The sequence below is a fragment of the Monodon monoceros genome, unplaced genomic scaffold (genome assembly GCF_005190385.1).
Source record: "Monodon monoceros isolate NGI ecotype Baffin Bay Population unplaced genomic scaffold, NGI_Narwhal_1 Super_Scaffold_3, whole genome shotgun sequence".
Taxonomy (NCBI): domain Eukaryota; kingdom Metazoa; phylum Chordata; class Mammalia; order Artiodactyla; family Monodontidae; genus Monodon; species Monodon monoceros.
In genome coordinates this window covers 20,812,457-20,835,648 of record NW_021703780.1, presented here as the reverse complement: position 1 = coordinate 20,835,648, position 23,192 = coordinate 20,812,457, and the positions used below count along the sequence as shown (strand labels likewise).

Genomic DNA, 23,192 nt, shown 5'->3' with positions numbered 1-23,192 from the left:
ACTGGGAGAGCAGAGCTTCTCCATCCTAGCTGTCTGGTAGAATCACCAAAAGATTGTTTGTTTTAAATATCAGTACCTGAGCCCACACCAAGTAATTACATCAGTGTCGATGGGGCTAGGGCCTGGGGAAGAATATTTTTTGAAAGCAACCACGCTAGAGACCACGGTTCTGGCGAAGTCTGTTAGATGGGCTTATGAAAAGTGCCTTGATGCCTATAAATCGCTACACAAATTAAAGACAGAATTTTTATCTTTTACTTCCATTAAACTGACCCTCGTGGAATGTGGACTATATGCCCTAGAGGGCACTGTTCTAGAGGAGGCAAAGGGGCCTAAAACCTGATCCTTGACGTTGGGAATTTACCAGACTAGTGGTTCACCATACAGTGGAGGAGATGTGTGTTATCTTGTAATCGTGTATTATAAAGTGTAACACAATCAGGTCGTGGTTAAGTGACCACGCCCAGCCACTGCTGCTGTCGGTTGTACCTCTCTGCTTATCAGCATCTCAGTAGACTGAGCATCCAGATGGTCCTCAGGACAAAGGCCATGTCTTACCTACCTGGTACCCCAGCAGCCAGCACAGTGCCCTGCACTGGGAATGAATAAAGTGCTGGTGGGACCCAAAGGAGGAAGAGAGGGAAGGTCACTTCTGCTCGGGAAGACGGGCCAAGGCTTCATAGCGGAACTGACGTTTCCACTGGGCCTTCAATGGATGGTTTAGGACTTTCACAGAGAGTGGGGTGTGATGGGCTAGGGGAGGGGGTGACCAGAGAAGAGGAAGAGCAAACGTACTGGGATGTATGATATGTTCAGAGAGGGGCAGGCAGACCCAGGAACAAGAAGACAAAGAACAGGTGTGAGTGACAGGAAGCAGGACTGTGAAGGACCCTGAAGGCCACACAAAGCAGCTGGAACCTCGTTCTCTACACTTGAGATCGGGGAGCTGCCCGGAAGTTCTGAGCAACTCGTGCCGGGGTCATCGAGAGCTGGGGAGGATGGCAGAGGCCACAGTGGTGAAGGTGGAGGGGAAGCTGGGGAGATGAAGCCAGGGAGACCAAGTAGCACATAAAGGAGTGGAGAGTCTGAGAGCAGGTGGGGAGGGGAACGTGGCGGGGAGCCGTGGGACTTGGCCAACAGCAGCAAGGAACATCCTCGGGTGGGACAGGTAGTGCACAAGCAAGAGGCATGGTTTGTATCGAAAAGCAACTTTAGGGCTTCCCTGGTGGCGCAGTGGTTGAGAGTCCGCCTGCCGATGCAGGGGTGACACGGGTTCGTGCCCCGGTCCGGGAGGATCCCACATGCCGCGGAGCGTCTGGGCCCGTGATCCATGGCGCTGAGCCTGCGCGTCCGGAGCCTATGCTCCGCAACGGGAGAAGCCACAACAGTGAGAGGCCCGCGTACCGCAAAAAAAAAGCAACTTTATTTTCTCCCACTGTCCCTTTGAACTTTATTGGGGAGGGGGGAGGGGGCCCATTGTTTCTGGCTAAGACGAGGCAGCCCCTGCGTGACTTTTCTGGTTACGCTCGGACAAAGCCTCTCTAGTCTAGTCACTTTTAGTTACAGAACAGGCTCAATTTGGGAATGAAAATGTCCAGTCTCATGGACTAGTCAGAACTCGGAAGAGACAAGGGGCTGGGGCAGCTCTTACTTTGGCTTTGGCTGTTTGAGCTGCTCACCGGGAGCACTTCAGGGATTCCCTGCTGGCCCGTCTCTGCAGCACTCCGCTCCTTCCTCAACCCTGGGCAGGCGTTAGGCAGTGCATCCCAGCCACTTTCCTCCCTCTGCCTTGCTCTCCAGGTGAGCCTGTTGGACAGACGACCCCACACCTTCACTGTCTCCCGGGTGACCCACACTGGTCCCAGGGAAACCCTAACACACCCCTTGTCGCCACTGTCTCTGGGAGGGAAGGTCCCACAGCAGCATTCTCCTGCCTCAGCCTCCCAGTCTGTCCTCCTGAGTCCTTCACTTGCCCTTGGATTTCTATACCCTCTGGCCCTCTCAACTTCCCAGATAGGGTCGGACCTCAGCCTTTGACCTCAGTCAGCCTCAGCCTTTGCAGGGGTGCATAAAGCAGTAGTCGTCTGTGTGTCCCAACAGCAAGAAACACATTCTGAAGCTCTCCAGTAGGTGCACTTGAAGCCCCTTCCACCAGGCTGTGGTTGGAAGTTGCACCCACCCCCTCCCCTAAAAGGGGGAAAGGGAGGAGACCCACAAAGGCCAACAGCTCCCCTAGAGCTATCCCTTTGCCCATCTCCTCACCAAATCCCCTCTGCACCCTGACCCATCTCTTGATCCTTGGAGCAGACATCAGAGAGGATGCTTTCTTTGGAAAACTCTCTCCCACTCACTTTGCTATTTGAAATCTCTTGTACTAGTTTCCTATGGTTGCTGTAACAAATTACCACAAACTTAAAACAACATGATTGTATTATCTTACAGCTTTGCAGGTCAGAAGTCTGAAATGGGTCTTATGGGGTTAAAATCAAAGACTGTATTCCTGGGGATTCTAGAAGAGTCTGGGTTTTTTATTTGTTTGTTTGCTTTTTCCAACTTCTAGAGCCGCGTTGGCTCAGGGGTGCATCATTCCAAGCTCTGCTTCTGTCCTCTCCCCTCCTTCCCTGACTGACCTCTCTTACAAAGGCCCTTGTGATTACATTGGACCCACCAGGATAACCCATGGCAAACTCCCCATCTCAAGATCCTTAACTAAATCACATCCACGAAGTCCTGTTTGCCATGGAAGGTAACATATTCACTGGTCCTAGAGATTAGGATGTGGCCATCTTTGGGGGGAACAGTTACTCAGCCTACCACACCTGTCTTGGTACCTCAATAAAAAATGAGGCAGAAACAGCCCTGTTTGACATTCCAGTAGGAGGTATTGCCAGTGTTTCCAGCTTTGGTTGCCTGAAGTGATGCCACTAAATACAACAGGAAATAGCAGTGGCAGAGCAGGTGGGCTGGGAGCAGGTGGGAACGTAAGGGGCTCATTTGGTGGTAAGTTATATTTGAGGCCCCTCCAGGACATCAGCGTGGAAAATGCTTACAAGGCAGTTGGAAGACCAGGTCTGGGGCCCTGGAGAAAAGCCGGGGCATAGATGTAGATTTAGGAGCATGGACAGAGAGGTGGACGCTAAAGCCATGGGGTGCCAGGATCACCAGGAAGGGAGATGGGAGTGGGCAGGGAAGAAGGGGCAAAGGATAAAAGGTGTGTGGGGAAGAGAAATACATTTAGAAAGCAGAGGGCTTTTAGAGAGGCAAAAGAGAATGAAATAATAATTCTGAAAACAATTGCCTTGGAAATAAAGTGAAACTTTATTTGATCATATCTTTTTTTATATATCTTTATTGGAGTATAATTGCTTTACAATGTTGCATTAGTTTCTGCTGTATAACAAAGTGAATCAGCTATAAGTATACATATACCCCCATATCCCCTCCCTCTTTAGCCTCCCTCTCATCTTCCCTATCCCACCCCTCTAGGTGGTCACAAAGCACTGAGCTAATCTCCCTGTGCTATGCAGCTGCTTCCCACTAGCTATCGATTTTACACTTCGTAGTGTATGTATGTCCATGCTACTCTCTCACTTCATCTCAGCTTCCCCTTCCCCACTGTGTCCTCAAGTCCGTTCTCTAAGTCTGCGTCTTTATTCCTGCCCTGCGTACCGGGTTTTTAGATTCCATATATGTGCGTTAGCGTACGGTATTTGTTTTTCTCTTTCTGCTTTACTTCACTCTGTATGTATTTGATCATATCTTGCTGCTTATGTATGGAGTGGAAACCCACTCCATTCGTGCTAACGTTTTTCGGCATGTCACATTCTCAGTTAAGTAAGGATTTGTCATAGTTTCATAGTGTTGAGTGCCTGCTATGGACCAGGCCCTGCGTCAGTACTGAGGATGCAAAAATGGATCAGAAGGTCCTCTGTGTTTAGTCCTTCTACAGAGAGGGAAAGTCAAATGTTATCAAATAAATGATGTCCTCTGGGGTACAGACCATGACTAAGTGGACTATAAGGTCTAGCTTACCCTGCAAACATGGAACATCCTCTGTTCATGGTCTTTTGCATTTAACAGTCTTTTCTTCATCTATTGTAAAGATTAAGATATTGGCCATTTTCCTCAGCAATATTAGGAAGACATTAAAAAAAAAAAAAAAGAAAGAGTACATGTGTCCACAGCCAAATCAGGGTAGAAACTTGGGTGAAGCTAATCAAATAATTGCTCCCCGTCCTTGGCTAGGAGAACCAGACCCAGCTTCTGGCTGAGCAAGAGGCCCACTCGGAACCTGGCACTGAGACTCACACAGCATCCCATTCCAGGGCCACAAGGCCTGGGGCAGCGGTACCACACAGCATATGGGTTCCGGTTCCTCTAGGCTCTCGGCCATGGCACAATTGGTTTGTTTTTCCCCAAAGAAAAGTGCTGCCTGGCAGCCAAAAAGAAGAATTAATGTTTCCTCTTTCTTAGCCCAGCTTCTCTGATAGCTGCGCTGTGACCACCAGCTCTGACTTCCTCTTCCAAACGCCTCTCCTTCCTATCAGTAGAATTCTCAGAACTCTTATAGCTTTGTAGGTGTAAACAGAAACTTTTGCAAGACCACTTGTGGTACAATCTGTGCTGCACAGAGCTGCCTCCACACTCAGTGACTCATCTGCCCTTGGAGGACATGGGGGTGAAATGTACAAGAAGGAACTGAGAGTTCCAGGGCACCTCTCATTTGAATTGTGATGCAGGTGTATGAAGGCACAAAAAGTAGAAGGAGATTGGAATTTGTGGGGATGAGATAGTGGGAGAGGTTTGAAAGGGAGATGAAACTTTAAGGCCAATAGACAAATGTTTTGTCCTCAAAGAGAAATTAGTAATTCTTTTTCAGATCTATCTTCTTTAGGTTATAAATGTCATGAGAACCATGAGGGGCTCTGGCACCTTTGTAGTTCATTTTTACCCCATAAAGTGCTGGCTGGTACGTAGTATTGGGTTGGCCAAAAAGTTCGTTCATCTTTAAGTAAAAATAAAAGGTATTTTTCATTTTCACGAAGAACTTTATAGAACAATGTATTCACTAACCAAACGAACTTTTTGGCCAACCCAGTAGGTGCTCAATAAATGTTTATTGAATGAATGAACCAATGAATAAAGGTAGAACAGAGCCATAAGAGCATTGAGAAATAATCCATTTAAAAATATACATTAATGTATGAAGAGAGAAAACTGGATTTATACGTATTAACAATGTTCATCTCTGGGTGGAGGGATTAGAGATTATTCTAATCGTTTTTCTTTTATGATTTTTTGTGATGGTTTCTAAAATTAGTTCTCATGTTTGTTTAATAGAAATATTTTAAAGTGAGGATTCAAAATTTTAAAGGTCTGGAAGGGAATATATAAAACTTAAAGCAGTTTTGTGTTGGGCATGGAATTACAGAGTTTCATTTTGTTCACTTTCTGAAGTTCTGTTGCTTTTATCATCTGAAAACATTTAAACAAGTGTCTTAGTTCAAGCTGCTATAACAAAATGCCATAGACTGTGTGGTTTATAAACAACAGAAATTTATTTCTCACAGTTCTGGAGTCTGAAAAGTCCAAGATCAAGGGACCGGCGGATTCAATGTCTGGTTTGGGCCCACTTCCTGGTTCACAGGTAGTGTGTCCTCTTGTGTTCTCAAATGGAAAAAGGGATGAGGGTCTCTTCACTAATCCTATTCGTGGCCTAAGCACCTCCCAGAGGCCCCACTTTCTAATGCCATCTCATTGGGGAGTTAGGATTTCAACACAGGAATTTCAGGGGACACAAACATTCAGATCATAGCACCAGGTTAGTGAGTCATCCTGGTAGGAACGCTACATTGTATAAGGAAGGGCTGGGACCCCAGAGTTCACTAACCATGAAGAAAATACCAAATTTAAGAGGAGAAGCAGGTGAAGAGCTCTATGATAGCATATTTTTCAATGGGTGAAAAAACATGTTTATAGAGGTTTTGTTTTGAAATCCCCCTTGAATTTTTAAAATTCCCTGTCACAGTTACTAGAAGCTAAGTTAGTCCTGCATGCTTTCTTCATCTCCTCTTATCAGAGGCTTGTTTTCTGACTTTCTGTTCATGGTTAAGGATTTCTTTTTCTATTTATTAAGATAAGACATAGATTTCTTATGCTTCTTTCAAGTGGAAAATTAGAAACACTGGTTATTTAGGCATATTTTGCACATGCACAGGTAGGAAAATGAGAGCACAAAATATGATTGTTGTATAAATGATATAAAGAACTGTGCAGGTCAGTGGCTCTATGACACTTTACAGATGAGTGAGGAGTTTTGTCTAATGGGTTTGATTTGTAATCTGGTACATGAACACTGTGAGCTAATACCTGCTTTGATTGAGGTGGAACCTGGCCTGAATCTAGGGACAACCCAGTCAGGTTCAGCCTTTGTAGGTGAGAATTCCAGGGTCTCCATCAACCTCTGGTGAACAGAACCGTGTGAAGGAATAGCTGTAGGAGTAGGTACTCCAGGTCCTGTTAGCACCACCAAATTGGGAAATAAGCAGGGAAATTCTCTTTGTGCAAAGCTATCAGCTATGACTTAAGGGTGGAAGAGTTCACGAATGAATACCATGATGTTGGACATAATGGAATGGATAATAACGGAGTGTGTGTGTAGGCTGTATGAATAGATCTGGGGAATTAGCTTATTTTTGGAGTATAACAGGTTTGAATGGTAATTATACCAATCCAAAGGAGGAAATTAAAATGTGAGAATACTAAAGCACCTTAAGGAAGGAACTGGAAAACATTTTGTTTCGTTTTGAAGACAGAAGAGTCTCTCTCTGTCTTTGTCTCTGTCTATGTCTCTGTCTCTCTGTCTCTCTGTCTCTGTCTGTCTCTCTCTCTCTCTCACACACACACACACACACACACACACACACACACACACGGTGCCAAACACAAAGTGGGCATGGCTTCTCTCCAAAAACAGCCCATGCAAACTCTAGAAGGGTATCCTTCAATTTTTGGCTTCCACTTGGTGGGGGGAGGAGAACAGGACCTGGGTGGCCTCTTGCATGATGGGAGCTCTCTGGCCGGCTTGAGCAGGGATGCAGGCAATTTTCCTGATGCAAATGACTGTCAAACCAGTGTTGTTTGCAGACACTTATCTCCCTTCTTGGCAGGAGAAAACCTGGGTCGGGGGAGGGAGGTGGAGAAAAGCCCAGCATGAGTGGTGAGTGGTAGGACATAAAGGAGAAGCTATTATCCCGTCAAAATAGAACTGATATGGAAATGCTGGGCTGGGACCAAGAGGCAGGTATTATGAGATATAAAGAGACTTTCTGCTCGCCTCTGATTATGTGGTGTTTAATTACATGACTTTGGTTGTCTAAAGCCTGTCTGTGCTCACCAGCCAGTTCATTCTTTCTTTTTCATCTCCATCATTCAACAATCAGATCCTATCAGCTGTGCGATTTTAATTTCCATCTTTCTTTTCCTGGGGTCTGAGTATCACTGTGGTTTTAGCTATTTGACAGATATATTGCTTTTTTGAGATATTCAGAAATCACCTATAAGTCATGGGAGGCTGAGACAGTGGACACATCACGACCCCGATTTCCCTTGTCTTAGTTCTACTCAGTTACTCCTTTTTACTGTGTGTTGCTCACAGCCCCAAGAAGTGCGCTACTGTCTATTGATACTTGGAACTTTTAAGATACAACTGCAGCTGCTTCTAGTTTTTATCTATTCTCACAGTGACCTAGCAGATGAAAGAATAGTGGCAAGTGGCCATAACTGCTCTGAGGTCAGATTTATTAGAATATTTTTAGCATTTAACATGAATTCAGAAATACTGGTTGAACAAATAAACATCAGAAATGTTCAAAAAAAATCTGAGACTGGAGAAAGAATGCCTTCTACTGAAGGTATAAAAAAATTAGACTTGGAATAAAAGGTAACACTACCTTTAAAGGCAATGATAGTAACTATGGTACGTTAATTCTGGTAAACTCATAGTTGGGCTTCCCTGGTGGCGCAGTGGTTGAGAGTCTGCCTGCCGATGCAGGGGACACGGGTTCGTGCCCTAGTCCAGGAAGATCCTACATGCCGCGGAGCGGCTGGGCCCGTGAGCCATGGCTGCTGAGCCTGTGCGTCCGGAGCCTGTGTTTCACAACGGGAGAGGCCACAACAGTGAGAGGCCCGCGTACCGCAAAAAAAAACAAATAAAAAAACCTCATAGTTTATGTAGACTAAGAGTGGAGGGAAGAGTTCCATAAAAATAAATATTGAGGGCTTCCCTGGTGGCGCAGTGGTTGAGAGTCCGCCTGCCGAGGCAGGGGACACCGGTCCGTGCCCCGGTCTGGGAAGATCCCACATGCCGCAGAGTGGCTGGGCCCGTGAGCCATGGCCGCTGAGCCTGAGCGTCCGGAGCCTGTGCTCCGCAACGGGAGAGGCCACAACAGTGAGAGGCCCGTGTAACGCAAAAATAAATAAATAAATAAAAATAAATAAATAAATATTGAGATATCTCTTATGCAATGATACTCTCCAAGTCTGAAGTCAAAATATATTCCCTTAATTTTGTTCCTCAATTGCGAAATGATCAGTATTGTGATTTAGAAATGCATGTTCTGGGAGAAATTATTTAGAATGTTTTAAAGACTCAACCTTACCTCAAAGGTCAATAAGTGAGTTGCCAGTCTTTCCTCCCTACAGTCTAATCTCAGTGAAAACAACAGCAAATGGCAAAGTGTTCTGAATGTTCATGTCTTGACCACAGAAAAACTCACAGGAGCTGTAATCCATGTGAACTTGTCTTCAGTCACTTTTGTACTTGAATCTTTGGTAAATTGCAAAAGGCAGTGCTGGCTATAAGTGCAATTAACCGCACACCTCATTTCAGGATGGCTGTTACAACTTTCTCAGACTGGACAAGGCTCAGTCATTTCTTGCATGACATTTGTTCACCCCAGGCACACAGGGGAGGTTCCTGTGCCCACCATCACTTCTACGTGTGGTGTTCCTGACTGATATTGTGCTGAGTAGAGCCAAGTGCCTTGCTTTTATTCTGGTCAAGAGATTGTGTGACGAAAATTGAATGTGAGCCAGAAAGGGGTAAAATGTCGTATGTCTAAAAGATTAGGTTGCCTTTAAAGGACACTGTTGCTATTGCAGGTTCTTTCAGGACTTGTAGGGGGGAAACATGTAATATAGATTTTGTTTTCTTTCTTTTTTTTGGTATGTTTATTTATTTATTTATTTTGGCTGCGCCGGGTCTTAGTTGCAGCATGCGGGATCTTTTAATTACAGCACGTGGACTTCTTAGTTGCGGCATGTAGACTTCTTAGTTGCAGCATGCGTGTGGGATCTAGTTCCCTGACCAAGGATTGAACCCGGGCCCCCTGCATTGGGAGCTCGGAGTCTTACCCACTGCACCATCAGGGAAGTCCCTAGATTTTGTTTACTATGGAAAATGTAGGAAATCAAAAAGCATCCACTTCCAGAGAGCTTGCTGAATGGATGAGGAAATATGGATGATTCACAGAGCATTTTAAAGTATTGATGCTGGACAACATTATTATAATTATTAAAGACGAAAAATGGAGAATACTTGTGCTTTGGATAAATCCTTTTATAACAGGTAGTTGTTCTCATAGTTTTTATGGATTTAATTTCTGCTAACCAGAGAACACACTTTATGTTCTTATCCATAGAATTTGTACTTTGTCATAGTATTCAATATGAGAATATAATAACTACATTATATGGTTATCAAAACCTTAGATAATTTTGTGTTAAATGCCATTTACTAAGTTTTCCAATCATATCTCTAATCTAAGGAGAGGGTTGGCAAACTATGGCTAGTGGGCCTAATCTAGCCCACTCCTGTTTTGTAAATAAGGTTTTATTGGAACACAGCCAAACTCATATGTTTACGTACTGTCTATGGCTCTTTTCACAGTATAATGGCAGAGTTGAATACTAGTTGTATCAGAGGATGGTGTGGCCCACAAAGCCCATCTGACCCTTTACATTAAAAGTTTGCTGACTCCTGACCTAAATTATTAAAATTTTACAAGACTATAAATATGTATATAATCTTTGTATCTGTATAACTATATATGAACATATGCGTATCTATATATGGCTATATATACACACGTATGCATAGACATACATAGATGCATAAGTACATATATAAGCATCTATAGATACACATGTGTATATATGGGTTTACATGTACATATGTGCATATTTGTGTATACATGTGCACATGCTCAAAATTTTTTCCTTCTGGTTTCATTGAGATATAATTGACATACAGCACTGTATAAGTTTAAGGTGTACGACATAATGATTTGATTTACATACATCGTGAAATGATTACCACAATAAGTTTAGTGAACATTTGTCATCTCATATAGATACAAAATTAAAGGAATAGAAAAAAACATATTTTTTCCTTGTGATGAGAACTCAGGATTTACTGTCTTAACTTTCATATATAACACACAGCAGTGTTAATTATATTTATCATGTTGTACATTACATCCCTAGTATTTATTTATCTTATAACTGGAAGCTTGTACCTTTTCACCACCTCCTCCAATTCCCCCTCCCCTCCCCACCCACACATGCTCAAAATTAATTGAATTCTAGGTGAGCCATCACTAGGGAATATCTTTAATTATATTTGAAAAAAAATCGAGGTCGGCAGCCCCTTTCCTGAACATGTTGTACTGGTTCCCCTCTACAGAAGTGGTAAATAATGCCTAATGCAGGTTTTATAGAAAGCTTGTTCTATGTCTCTGACTCATGGGTCTTTCTCTGGAGAAAGCACTGCTATGAGGGTGTTTGAGGGCCAGTGTTTCTTTGCTGCTGATGCAGGAGGCGTGCGGTGCCGGGACTTCAGCGCAGCAGGCTCAGTGCCAGGTGCCTGGGTGATGCCTGCTGTTCTCCCACAGAGAGACGCAAAGCCCCAGAAAGAACAGAGAAGAAAAGAGCACCGGAAGAAAACAAAGGTTGACTGTACTTAACAATACAATGTAGTGCGACATTGCTAACTACTTTTAATTTGGGGGGAAGAAATGTGGTGTTTATTTTAGATTCAAAGCCCCTCAACCCAGGTATTAATTCATTTAATTAGTCATTTAATAAACGGCTAATTGAGCATTTACTCTGTGTCCAGAACTGGGCTAGGCTCAGGGGATATAAGAGGACACAGGATACAATCCTGCCCTTGAGGACCTAACGGTTCAGTTCAGGAGAGAGATGCGTGAACGCTTACACTGGGGGAGCCGTGAATGAAGTACATGTGGTCCGTGCAGCGTGCTGCAGAGCCTACAGGAAGGACACCTAACCTAGCCTTGCAGCCCTTGGGGGTCAGGAAAGGGTTTCTAGAGGAAGCAACCTCTAATCAAGAGTGAAGTGAAAGTAGAAGTTCGCCCAGCAAAAAGACACCGGTAAGAACCTTCTCTGCATGAGAGGCAACTTGTGCAAAGGACTAGAGTTGGGAGAAACCATGGTGTTGCGGTTATGCAAATGGTCTGGGAGGCTGGGTCCCAAAGACAAAGCGGGGTGTGTGTGGCTGAGGGGCAGTGGGGGTGGTTCAAGGTTCACTTAGAGCTAAAAATCCGAGCAAGTAGCTGACCTTCTCCCCCCACCATGCATATTGCTGTCCCCAAGGATCCCGGATCAGCCTTCATTGGATCTCCCAGATCAAATAGGAGGATGTGATACTCTGATTCAGTGCCATGAATCAGAGCCTGAAGCCATACTGGAGCCTGAAGCAAAAAAAAAAAAAAAAATATATATATATATATATATATATATATATATGTATGTATATATGCACCCTTCTACACACTTACCCCAAAATGCTCCATAGGTTGAATCAAGTGGAAGAAGCTAATAAAATCTGTACAGTCAAAAAACATGTCTACGTATAAAGTCCCACATTGCCCAATCTGGTCACAGGCCACTGTCAACCCTCATAAAACCGCCTCCCCTGGCCAAGGTTGGGCTGATTAGAATTCCCATCACACAATAACAGAGGTCACTAAGCAAACATCAACAGATAGCCTGTCTCTACCTACATTTTTGATATTTTGTTCATCGTGGATTTTTTTTGCCCATAATTTAATCTATAGATGAGACTAGAAAGTAAGCCTAGGTAGTGAAAGGTCTTGTGAAAAATAATGAGTTTGGACTTTATCCTGAGGCCCATAAGGAGTCACTGAAAGGCTTTAAGTAAGAGAATGAAGGGATTGGGGTTTTGGGTTTAGAAATCTCACTCTAGCTGCGGGTTTGAGGATAGATTTGGGATATTAGATCTGAAATCCACTAAAAGTAGAAATTAAGGGGATTGTTATTAACTGTATAAAAATGGTCCACAATACAAAATCCCTGTAAATGAGAAATACATTTATAAATATGTAGTGATTTGTACATACGTCTGAAGGTAAATATTTGATTACGCACAACTTTTCAAAAACACACTCCTGTGTTTTTGCAAGTGATCCTCTGTTTTGTTGAGGTTCTCAAAGAATTACTTGAACAACTTGACGAACACATCACAGAGTACAAAGTGCAGGAGAAATGGTTTCAAATCCAAATTCAAGAAAGCAAACAGATTGAGGAAGTTTAAAAAAATTAAGGGAGAAATTGAGGGATTTGGCAGTTTCACAGTAAAGGCTAATACACATCTGAAAATCCTTCTCCAATGCTCTTTCCTTCACCTGTAATACCCTCCCGGCCAACCCCCAATCAAGCTCTACTCCTAAGAATTTTCCGATTGCTCCAAAGCATTCAATCTTCCATCCCTCTTTAGACCATTTAGTAGTGCACCTGAAAATTGAACGTGCGTGAAGATCACCCAGAGGACTTATTAAAACAGAGTTTGGGGGTCAGTACATCTGGGGTGAGGCCCAAGAATATAGATGTCCAACAGGTTCCTAGGTGATGCTGCTGACCCGGGGCCACACGTTGAGAACCAATGCTCTAGAATGGTGCTTGTCTCTCACTTCAATGTGCATACCAATCATCTGGGTCTCGTTCAACTGCAACGCCTAAATGAAAATCAGTGGTTCTCAATAAGGAATGATTTTAGTCCCAGAGGACATTTGGCCATGTTTGAAGACATTTTTGATTTTTATAAATGGTGATGGAGACGGGGGTGTTCATCTAGTGGATACAGCCCCAAAGATGTTTCTAAATATCCTACTGTGCACAGGACAGCCTCCCACAACAAAGAATTGTCTAACCCAAAACATCACTGTTGTGAAACCCGAATCTAAACCATACAATTTAGATACCATCTTAGACCATATTCTATTGTCTCTTGCAACTGTAAGGAATGCAGTTTCTTCAGGGCAGGTACTATGACTAATATAGAAGTTCTGAGGCTGCCCTTAGGGGCAAACTCCACCTCCCACCCCACTTCCAAATGCCTAACACAGGGCTTATATTGTACTATATGGGGGGCACACAGGAAAAGCTTTTTTTAACTAACTGCTCAGGATTGTTTAAGCTAGTGGTTCTCAGCGTGAGGCTGTATATTGGAATCACCTGGGGGATGGTCCTTAAAGCACAAATGCCTGCCTTCTACCAGCAGAGATTCTGATTTAATTGTTCTGTGCTTACGGGGGGGGGGGGGGGGTGTTTGTAAGCTCCACAGGTGAATCTGATGAGTAACCAACTTTGAGAACCACCAGAATTCAACCTTGCTAGTGATCCAGCAATTGAAACAATGAGACTAAGAAGGGACATTTGTAGTCTCTTGATCATATATACCATTGCAGCTGAAGAATGAGTTCTATTCCAAAACAAGTTAGACCCATAAAATGTCATTAATTTAGCAAGCATCTGTTGTGTACTGCGTCCGGTTGTGCATTATGCTGTGTGCTAGAAACACAAAGTTGAAAAGTTTGAGGGCTCTGTCTTGCAGGGAACTCACAGTGCAACAGCGAAGTGAACTACATACAATACAGTAAGTGCTAGAACAGAAGTCTGTGCAACTGCAACGTGCCAGGGTCACACAGGGGGTACTTCACAAGGGAGGAAGTGGCTCGCTCTTCCCTGGGGCACTGAAAGAAAGACTTCCCGAAGAAGGCAACCTCCAAGCTGGGTGTTGGGAGTAAATGGTGGTGTTTGGATGTGTCAGGGACATCAACATGGTTGGACTGTCCAATGTTAAAAGAATCAGGAAAAGTGGTGGGGAAGAGGGGAACGTGGCACAGAGGTGGGGAGTCGGTAGGGCCACATCATGAAGGACATTATGTTCAGGGTTTGGACTGTAGAGACAAGGGGAGCCAGGGATGGTTTCTAAGCAGAGAAGTGATATGAGAAGGTGAGTCCACCACGATCACCTCATCCTCGTCATACTTGATAGCTGTAACTGAGCAGGGGGTGCCTCGTGTGTTGTAGTCTGTGTGAGCAGTGCCCCCTGGGGTTGTGCAGCACTGTGGCCCTGCAACCCTCACCCCCAAGCTTGCTTAGCTCACCCTCCTTGGGCAGAGAGTCTAGAAGATGACAAACCATACAAGGGGGTAGATTAGGCTTTAGGGATTACCAGCTCCCAGACCAGGTGTAGCTGCCCAGACCCCTCCCTCCCCCCGAGTTGCCTGCCTGCCCGTGGGCTGCTTTCCCTTTGTGCCACCCACCCCTCATGCTGCCGCTGAGGATATAGAGGGATCCTACCAAACGGTTCTTCTCCGGAACTGTTTTCCTCCGTCCTCGTGGACTCATTTGGACCATCCTTTGCCTCTTTAGCAGATCCTGCTGCTGGGGCCCCGACTTCCTCAGCAGCTACAACGAATGCCAGGGAAGGTCTCTGTGCACTTCCAGGCTGAGCATCCCCTTCAGAGGGAAGACACATGGCAGAGCTGAGAGGCCAATCAAGGCTGGGATCCTGCACTCCAGCACAGCCCTCATAATAAAAAGAGAAGATGATTCAGACAGGGAGGCTAAATGCCTGCATATTCACAGACAGCTTTGGCCTAGTTCTCAGCCATTTTACACAAATCACTAACTTCTTCCTATTAAAACTGAGCTGTTAATTAAAGCAAACTTGAAGTAGCATCTTATGCCTAAAAAATTCAGCCAAAAAATAATGGCAAGACCCATTGCTGATGAAATTATGGTGAAATTAATTTAGTTATGTACTCTTGGAGGCATTGTACATTTATATAATACTTCGGAAAAGCAATTTAAGAACCATCAAGATGCTCATAGCCTTTAACACATTATTGATAAAATAAAAAGCTAAATGCACAAAGATGCTTGTTGAAGTGTTGTCTGTAACATCAAATAACTAAAAACAACCTATATCCTCAACAATAAAACAATGTCGTTAAATTATAGCATATCAACAAAATTAAATGTTATGACCTATTGCAAAGAATAATTAAGAAATTAAGTAGAAATAAAATGCTTTCATCAGCTAGAATTATATTCAGCTGTAACAGACAGCCTAACCACAGTGGCTCAGATAGAGTTTATTTTTCTCATAAACCAAGAAATCCAATTTCAGTGTTGGTTCAAAGCCAACATCCCTGTAATTCTCCTGAGCTTTTCCTCTTGGTCACAAGATGGCTGCCAAAGCTCTAGCCATCATGTCTTTGATCAATGTAGGAAGAAGGGGTAAGGGAATTCCCTTTTATGATGAAAGTGAGAACGTTCCCAGAAGCACTCCCAGCAGGCATTCCCTATGTCTCTTTTGCCAAAGCTGGTTCACAGATTACCCCTAGCTGTAAGGAAAAACGGGAAGCAGGATGATTACAATTGGTTTACCAAATCTGATTCATTACCTCGGACCAGGCACATTGCCACTCGGAAGCAAGATCAGGGTTTTATGAAAAAAAAAAAAATGGGGAAATTAGTATTTAGGAACAAAGTGAGAGTATCTTCCTCAAAATCAAATAATATGAACCCTTTGATGACAGCCGTGTCAAACTATGTATGCATTCAAGCAGAGGTTGGTTGGGAAGAAAGATGCAAAAGGAAAAGTGTATTTGTATATAGGATTATGCATGTTTTTCCTAAATTTTCTATAACACTGTTAATATAATTTCTAAAAGGAAGCAATGCTTTGGTGTAGAGTCAAAGACAGAAAGAAAATGACTCCAAGAACACTGTGGCCTTGTTTATATATGCTCACCCTTCACCAAAAATTGGTTTCAGCTCTCAAAACTCATAATGATTCCTCATCAGGTGGTTATTCTTTTCAAACTGAAAATGAAATATTTACCTGAGCAATCACATTTGTCCTCCAGATCTTCTTTTTGCAGTTGTGCCATATTATCATCAAATCTTCCATTTGCAAATGTTCTATTCTCCTTGAGCGAGAAGGTGGTCAGACCCTTAGCATCTGTCTTGTTCTTAGATGTTGGAAGTATATATGTGAGGTTGCTGATTGTATTTACCGAAGGTGAAGCAAGTTTGGGGGAGTGTTGCAAGCAGAAGCCTGCTGGTCTCCAGCCAAGGGTTTTAAAGGGAAATTCCTTCTTTGGTTGAGGCTTCGGCTAAGTGGCCTCTAGGATTTCTTCCAACTCAGAGTCCTCATTCATCTGAGCTGAAGTTGCTGTTACATGTCTAAATAGAAATTCCAGATGGTTAATCTACCTCCAGTATCTAAGGATGGTTATAAAAATCAAATTGAAAACTTCTAGTCTTATTAAATAATTTGAGCTGTAATTTGTCAAGTCTGTGGGCAAACAGAAGCAGTTCAGGGGCTCAGTACATGACCTAATAAATATGAAATAGAACTGGGGGGAAAATCCACAATGAGACAGTAGAGGAAGTTTGCCTCTGTGCCCTGACTCCTCACTGCTGACGGTGGTTCCATCTTCTCTTGTGGCAGCCCCCTTGGGGCTCCCCCTCCCTGCCGCCCTTCACTGGGGTAACCCCAGCAGCAGCCATTTATTTTATGTGCTTTCTATTCCATATACCCAGCAAAACTTCCTACTTCCTATCCTTTAAGAATCTTTCTTCTTCAGGACTCCTAGCAAATGTGATAACGAGTTCTCCATTTCAGGTGCCCTACACAGGTTCAAGCAGTGAACTGTCTTCCAGAGATGCAGTGGTGGGAATCTCAGGTTCACTCTGCCCACAGATAAAACAAGGAAGTGGGGGAATTCCCCGGTGGTCCAGTGGTTAGGACTCTGCGCTTCCACTGCAGAGGCCCAGGTTCAGTCCCTGGTGGGGGAACTAAGATCCTGCAAGCCGAGCAGCCAACAAAACCAACAAAAATTCTTAATCGTCTGACTTCCCAGCCTTCCTAGTATCAAACCTCCGATGGCTGTCTTTCATTCAACACTGACACCGTTCTATTGCAGGCATGTTAAAATAAAGGCCATCGCTTGATGCCATTTTGTTTGTTTGGTTCACAGAGTGTTTTAAGTTTGAAACACTGTCTTTGTTTAAAAGTTGTGAGGTTTCACATATAAATCCGGATTTCAGGCATCTCTTGCAGAATCAGAAGATCTGGCAACCCTGGGCCAACGTTTCTCTCGACTCGGCTCTCCATAGAGTTGAGTCAAGGCTGCCTTTCTTGGACAGGATAAAGCTCCCTAGGGCACGGTCTCCACCGTTTCCCACAAAGGCCAGGGGGTTTGTGGTCACATATCATCTTTTACCTTCCTGCTTCCCTCATTTGCCTTACCTTCCTGGTTCTTGAAGGCCTTTGAGTTTGTAACCCTGCTTTAAAGATTGCAGACGGTGCTCACTTTGTATGGTTGTGCAGGACTAAAAATGACTGTGTAAGCTGAAATCATGCAAAGCTATCTTGATAATCAATAGGAAAATGAAAATTGTTCCATAAACTTTAAAAATGTTTGTCAAAACATTAAAGACTCTTTTACTGCCAGTTATAAATAGATAGGAAAATGAAAAAATTGCAAAACTAATATTTAGTACACTGTAATTTCAAGATTTTTTTCTTCTTATTTATTTGGTTGTGTCAGGTCTTAGTTACGGCAGCTGGGCTCCTCAGTTGTGGCATGTGAACTCTTAGTTGCAGCATACATGTGGGATCTAGTTCCCTGACCAGGGATCGAACCCCGGCCCCCTGCATTAGGAGTGCAGAATCTTAACCACTGTGCCACCAGGAAGTCCCTGGTACACTGTAATTTAAACGTTAGAAATACTGAGAATTAACGTGTTTTATTTCTTTGTAAAAAACTTATCAAAAGCAATTTAAACTGTACTTGACTTCTGTATAATATACCATATGGAGCAAGTATCTTTTCTACACCTTAGCAAATTGTCATACTCCTTTCTAAATATGGATCGGCTTCCAACATTTTGTCCTTCGTGATTTCAATGTCATAAAATCTCTCTGAGAGTTTTTTTAGTGAGAAGTTTTGGCCACTATCACTTCTTGTGAGACACCCTCATCCTCTCCTTCATTTATGTCAGTAAGTTCTCCTTCCCAAAGTTCCTCTGACTGAGTATCTAGTCTCTACAACATGGCAGTGACAGTAGTCCCACAGTTACTTATTACTTCTATAACTCGCCTTACATTCAGTTGGAATTTCACTTACCACATTATCCCTTTTTGTTTCTCTGTTTATTGGCCAATTCCCTCTTTCAGTTATCCATTTTGATAAAACGTCACATGGTTTTATCACTGAGAGATAATGAGGCAGCAAAACTACACACTTTGCTGTCTGTGTGCAAACTGTCTGACATGACCAGTCACAGACCATAATGCAAATCTGTCATTTCCATAGTGATTTGTGGACTGAGGAGCTATAAGCGAAGTTTGTACCTATGCAATCACTCATGGTTAATATACTGCAGGAACTGAAATTGGAACCGTGTAGTTGAGGGACTGGTGTTACTTAACTAAATCATGGAAATGGAAATTCGTGCATATTAGAATCATGCAAAGTGAGGACTGCCTGTAATGTCTTTTGCATTTGTGACAAGACAAATTATGAAAGGTTCATAAGATCTAAGGTTTGGAGTGGACTTTAGAGGTCACCCAGGCCACCTGGCCTCCAAAGGAAGGGTCTCCTATAGTATTCTATCTTGTGACCATTTGCAGAGCCCTTGAGAAAACAAACCATTATCAATTGCTTAAATAACTCAGTGCAACCAATTCTTAGTAAAAACCTGTTAATACATTATTCTGACCACCAGGTGGAGTGCTTGGCTCCCTCTCTTGCCCCCGCCCCCCACCCCCACCCCTCAGGGCCTTGGTGCTAAGGGCCAGAGCTTTCAAAATGTGATGGTGAGCACAAAAGGAATTGGAACCCTGAGTCCATATGGTGAACTTTCTCTGTGGAATCCTTTCTTATCCCAGAAATCAGGGACATGGGAAGGCCTGGAGTGAGATTACACTCGTTCATGTAACTCTTCCCTTGACCCATTGTCTCCAGGATGCTGTCTGTTGTTTTTTTCCCTTGATCCTTTGAGCTAAAGTTTGGTCATGGGCCCGGGTGATAAGGATGCCACTTAGTCAGTTTTGGTGGACACCTAATCTAAGCAGAAGAACTCACGGCTCCAAGTGACCCAGAACACTGGGAGCCTGTGGTCAGATTTCACTGTGAATTCCGTGGGCCTAAATCCACACATAGGATTCCATAGATGCCCCCAGACGCTGTGTACAGATGTCCCTTGGGAACCTAGCTGGGGGACATGATCATAGTAGTTAGCTGGTTAAGGTCCCAGAATCCTGGATTCCATCTGTCTTGTGGAAAATTACCGTGATGCAGTGTGTACCTCCTAGGGCACTACCAGGCAAGCTATCCCAGAGGTCACACAACAGAAAGGCTCACAGATCAAATTAAAATGCTCAAATCACATGGGTTATTAATTTAAAATACACAGGGAGAAGCAAGTGGTAGTAACCCAAAACAGGATGTAAATGGGGTGGAAGGACCATGGCGCCTGAATCCTAGGGTGTGCAAAGTTCATCTGTTCTCTTTCTCTGTCTCTGTCTCTGTCTCTCTCTTTCTCTCCCAGCCACATCAACCTTCGCCATTGATGCTTTGGTTTGTAAAAATCACAACTGAAGCTTGAGCAAGAGGGTCCACAGGCAGATGGTGTCTGGAGCTAAGGACACACACTTTTCAGAGAGACACAGGGATGGGGACGAGTATGCCCTTGTCATTAACTAGGTCATTAATTAGGTTAGTGAACAACCATGAGTTTTATTTGTAGTTCATGGAGAGAGAATGCATTGGCCATGATGGCTGACACCAATGGTTGGCCGAATTAAGGCCTTAGGAACATTGAGTGTTCATGCATATTTTGTATCCTGAGTATTTGGGTTTTCCTGTTAGTGCTTCATATGTCTCATGTATATTTATTATTTCATGAATATTAGGATTCTCCTGGCTTGTCCACTCTTTTCTGTCTACGTTTAACATACACATGCTCTACTTACTAGCTACTTACGTTTACTCAGCACATCTTATGCGTTTCATCCATCCTATTTGGTTTTGTTCTTCTATGGCATAGCTTTATCTTCTCAACAGTGCAACAAATGCACATTACAGGTCACCCTCTGAATATTCACTGTTTCCGTTCTAACATATCATACAGGTATGTTATTATAAACCGTCACTATTAAACGATATGGAAATAGCATCTTTTAAACAATTCACCCATATCAACATGAGTCCAATCAGTCCAATCTTTTCAGAAGCCCCAGGGCTGTGACTGCTGTCAGCTTCTCCAGACCATGAGACCACATGAAGCTCTGTACATCCAGGCGTCATATCTTTTTCATCTGCTCTATTGTCTTTGCAATGTCAAGATTCCTCTTTTGGTGTTGAATTCTTATTTGTTGATTTAGCTCTTGTGCTTCCTTATCAGAAGCATTGTTTGTGATGTTTGTGTAATTATCCACCTATTAAAGTTGATTTCATCATGTCATCTGACAGGTCCAGAAGGTAAGACCTTTATCTTTTGAGCACATTGAGACGTAGTCTAAAAAAAGCACATATTACAATCTGACCACAAATATCATTAATTTTTAGGTAAGCCAACACTCTCATTGTGAAAAAATATCCAGAAACCAAGACTGAAAAAGTATGCAGAAACTAAGACTGAAAATTTTATTTCTGATATAGTATGTTTTGTGGTACCCGGCTTGTTTTATTTATGTAAGTACAACAAGATGTATTGAACCTATGCAATTAATTATATCACAACAAAATGTTTAAAAAACAGTAAATGTACTTTGCATAGCTTTCAACTACTTTTCTAAGTAGTAAGATCAATCAATATATGACATCTTTTCTACAGAATCATTTTTCGTTGGGTTTTCTTGACAACCTATCAGAAGAGCTTTTATAGAAAGTTTTCTGAAACCTGAGGGATCAGTTAGGACAAGATACCAGTTGAAAGTGTGTTCAATGTTTAACTGACAGATCAAAACAGCTTAAGGAGTAATTCACAATGGAACATTAACCACAATCAAATTCATTATTTCAGTCTTAGGTAATTAGTTCTTGTTTTGTGATCTTGGGTTAAGCTCAACTTTCATGAAGTCTGCTTCATGACTAAAAGAGTCCTGAAAATCCCAATTCTGTCCTTGGGTAGAGTCTGGCAGGTATTAGATACCATCTGTTATTGAGATTCTTTGATGTTTCTTCTAAAACTCAATTTCAGAGCTGTAGTTTATGGTAAGGGCCTTTAGATGAGTGTAAGGGAAAAACAAGAACCATCTGTTGAGGACAAGACAGTATAGGTCTGGTTAATTTATTATATTCAGTATGGAGAAGGATAAAATCTTCTATTTAGGTGCAATGCTGTGAATAGGGAAGCCTCTGACAACCCCCAGGGCTTTCTGACCTACCCCATGGGTGTATGCTATACTTGCCACCGAATGACAAGGCCATTTGTACCTGGGTACAAAGTCAGTTTGTTGGCAATTTGGTGTCAGTCTTTGTTTTGTGAACATTGCACATCCCAGGCTTTACATGGTATGGTCCCTCCACTCTGCTTGTAACCCTATTGTAATCATATTGATAGGACTCCACCTTACTCCCTTTGCATCTCTTTTGATTGAATGAAATATGTGATTTGAGCCTTTTAATTTGGTCTGGGAGTCTCTCTGTTCCGTAACATCTAGGATAGTTTGTCTGATGGTATATACTTGGAGACTTCCATGGCATCAAGCAATTTCCCATATGACGCCACCCATCAGTCACTCCATCATTAAACTTCTTTCTACCCTCCCAATATGAAATACATGTCCTTACCTCCATTTGACTGCTGGGAAACTGAGACGGGCTGGAATGTAGGTCCCGTAGCTATGGTCCTCTGACCACACTGTTCCCACCACGCTGTCTCCACGGCCGTGTCAGCCAGCCTTGATTCCTGCTCGGCCATCCCAGAGAGTCAGGTATCCAAGACTTCACAAAAAGCCTGTTGTATTCTAAGAAATTCTCCTTCATTCTGGGTGGAAATTTGCTTCTCTGGTACTTTTCCTTGTTCATCCCATTTCTGTCCTCTAAAGGAATACCCAGAAGCCCTTCAGATACTTAAAGAAGTTAGTATCTTCCTCTCAGCCCCTCTCCAGACTACACTCCGCCATCCATGTCAGCTATTTCTCAGCTAATAGTGATGTTCAGCTGACTCTTGGTCATCTTTGGTTTGTGAGAAAACATGGTACCCAGCACTGAGCAGAATGTTCCAGGTGAGGCTGGATAAGCACAGGGTACACAGTCAGACAACTACATCTCTGGAATAAAATTGTTCTTCTGTACGTTTATTTTGGTTTGAGGACAACTATACCACTTTATTGGTCTTCATTAGGGTCAACTAACCTTCTTAGCACTGGTTCCCAACTTGTTTAAAGAAACACTAATCTATAAGATATAATTGGGGCGCCTTAAAAAAAAGTGTTCAGGTACTTCCCTGGCGGTCCAGTGGTTAAGACTCCGCATTTCCACTGCAGGGGGTGTGGGTCCAATCCCTGATCGAGGTACTAAGATCCTGCATGCTGCATGGTGCGACCAAAAGAAAAAAAAAGTGTTCAGTGCTCAAACAAGTATGTGAAATTTTAATTCAAAGTAAAACCAGTTTCTTTACTTATGAGTCCTTGGAGAGGCATTATGACATAGCAGTTAAGAGCGGTTTAAATCCTAGTTCTGCCAGCTACGTGACCTTGATCAAATGTCCTTCAGTTTTCCCACAGGGAGACTGGAACAACAATAGTAGTACCTACCACGGAGGGTTGTTACGAGAAATAA

At 43.1% G+C, this 23,192-nt stretch overlaps 1 protein-coding gene and 1 non-coding gene across 5 annotated transcripts in view; both read left to right on the top strand.

Moving 5' to 3' along the window:
- RIPOR2 (RHO family interacting cell polarization regulator 2) overlaps positions 1–23,192 on the top strand; it is a 212,127-nt gene that overhangs the window by 30,754 nt on the left and 158,181 nt on the right. Inside the window, exon 1 of one of the 4 annotated variants that reach the window (XM_029243123.1) lies at positions 21,040–21,098. The exons of the other annotated variants lie outside the window; for them this stretch is intronic. The gene's annotated coding sequence lies outside the window, so the exon portion shown is untranslated. Of the gene's footprint in view, positions 1–21,039; positions 21,099–23,192 lie in introns of those variants that run through there. 4 annotated transcript variants of the gene reach the window in all.
- On the top strand, positions 17,122–17,193 carry TRNAG-UCC. Its single transcript has one exon. It is a non-coding gene; the product is annotated as a tRNA-Gly (tRNA).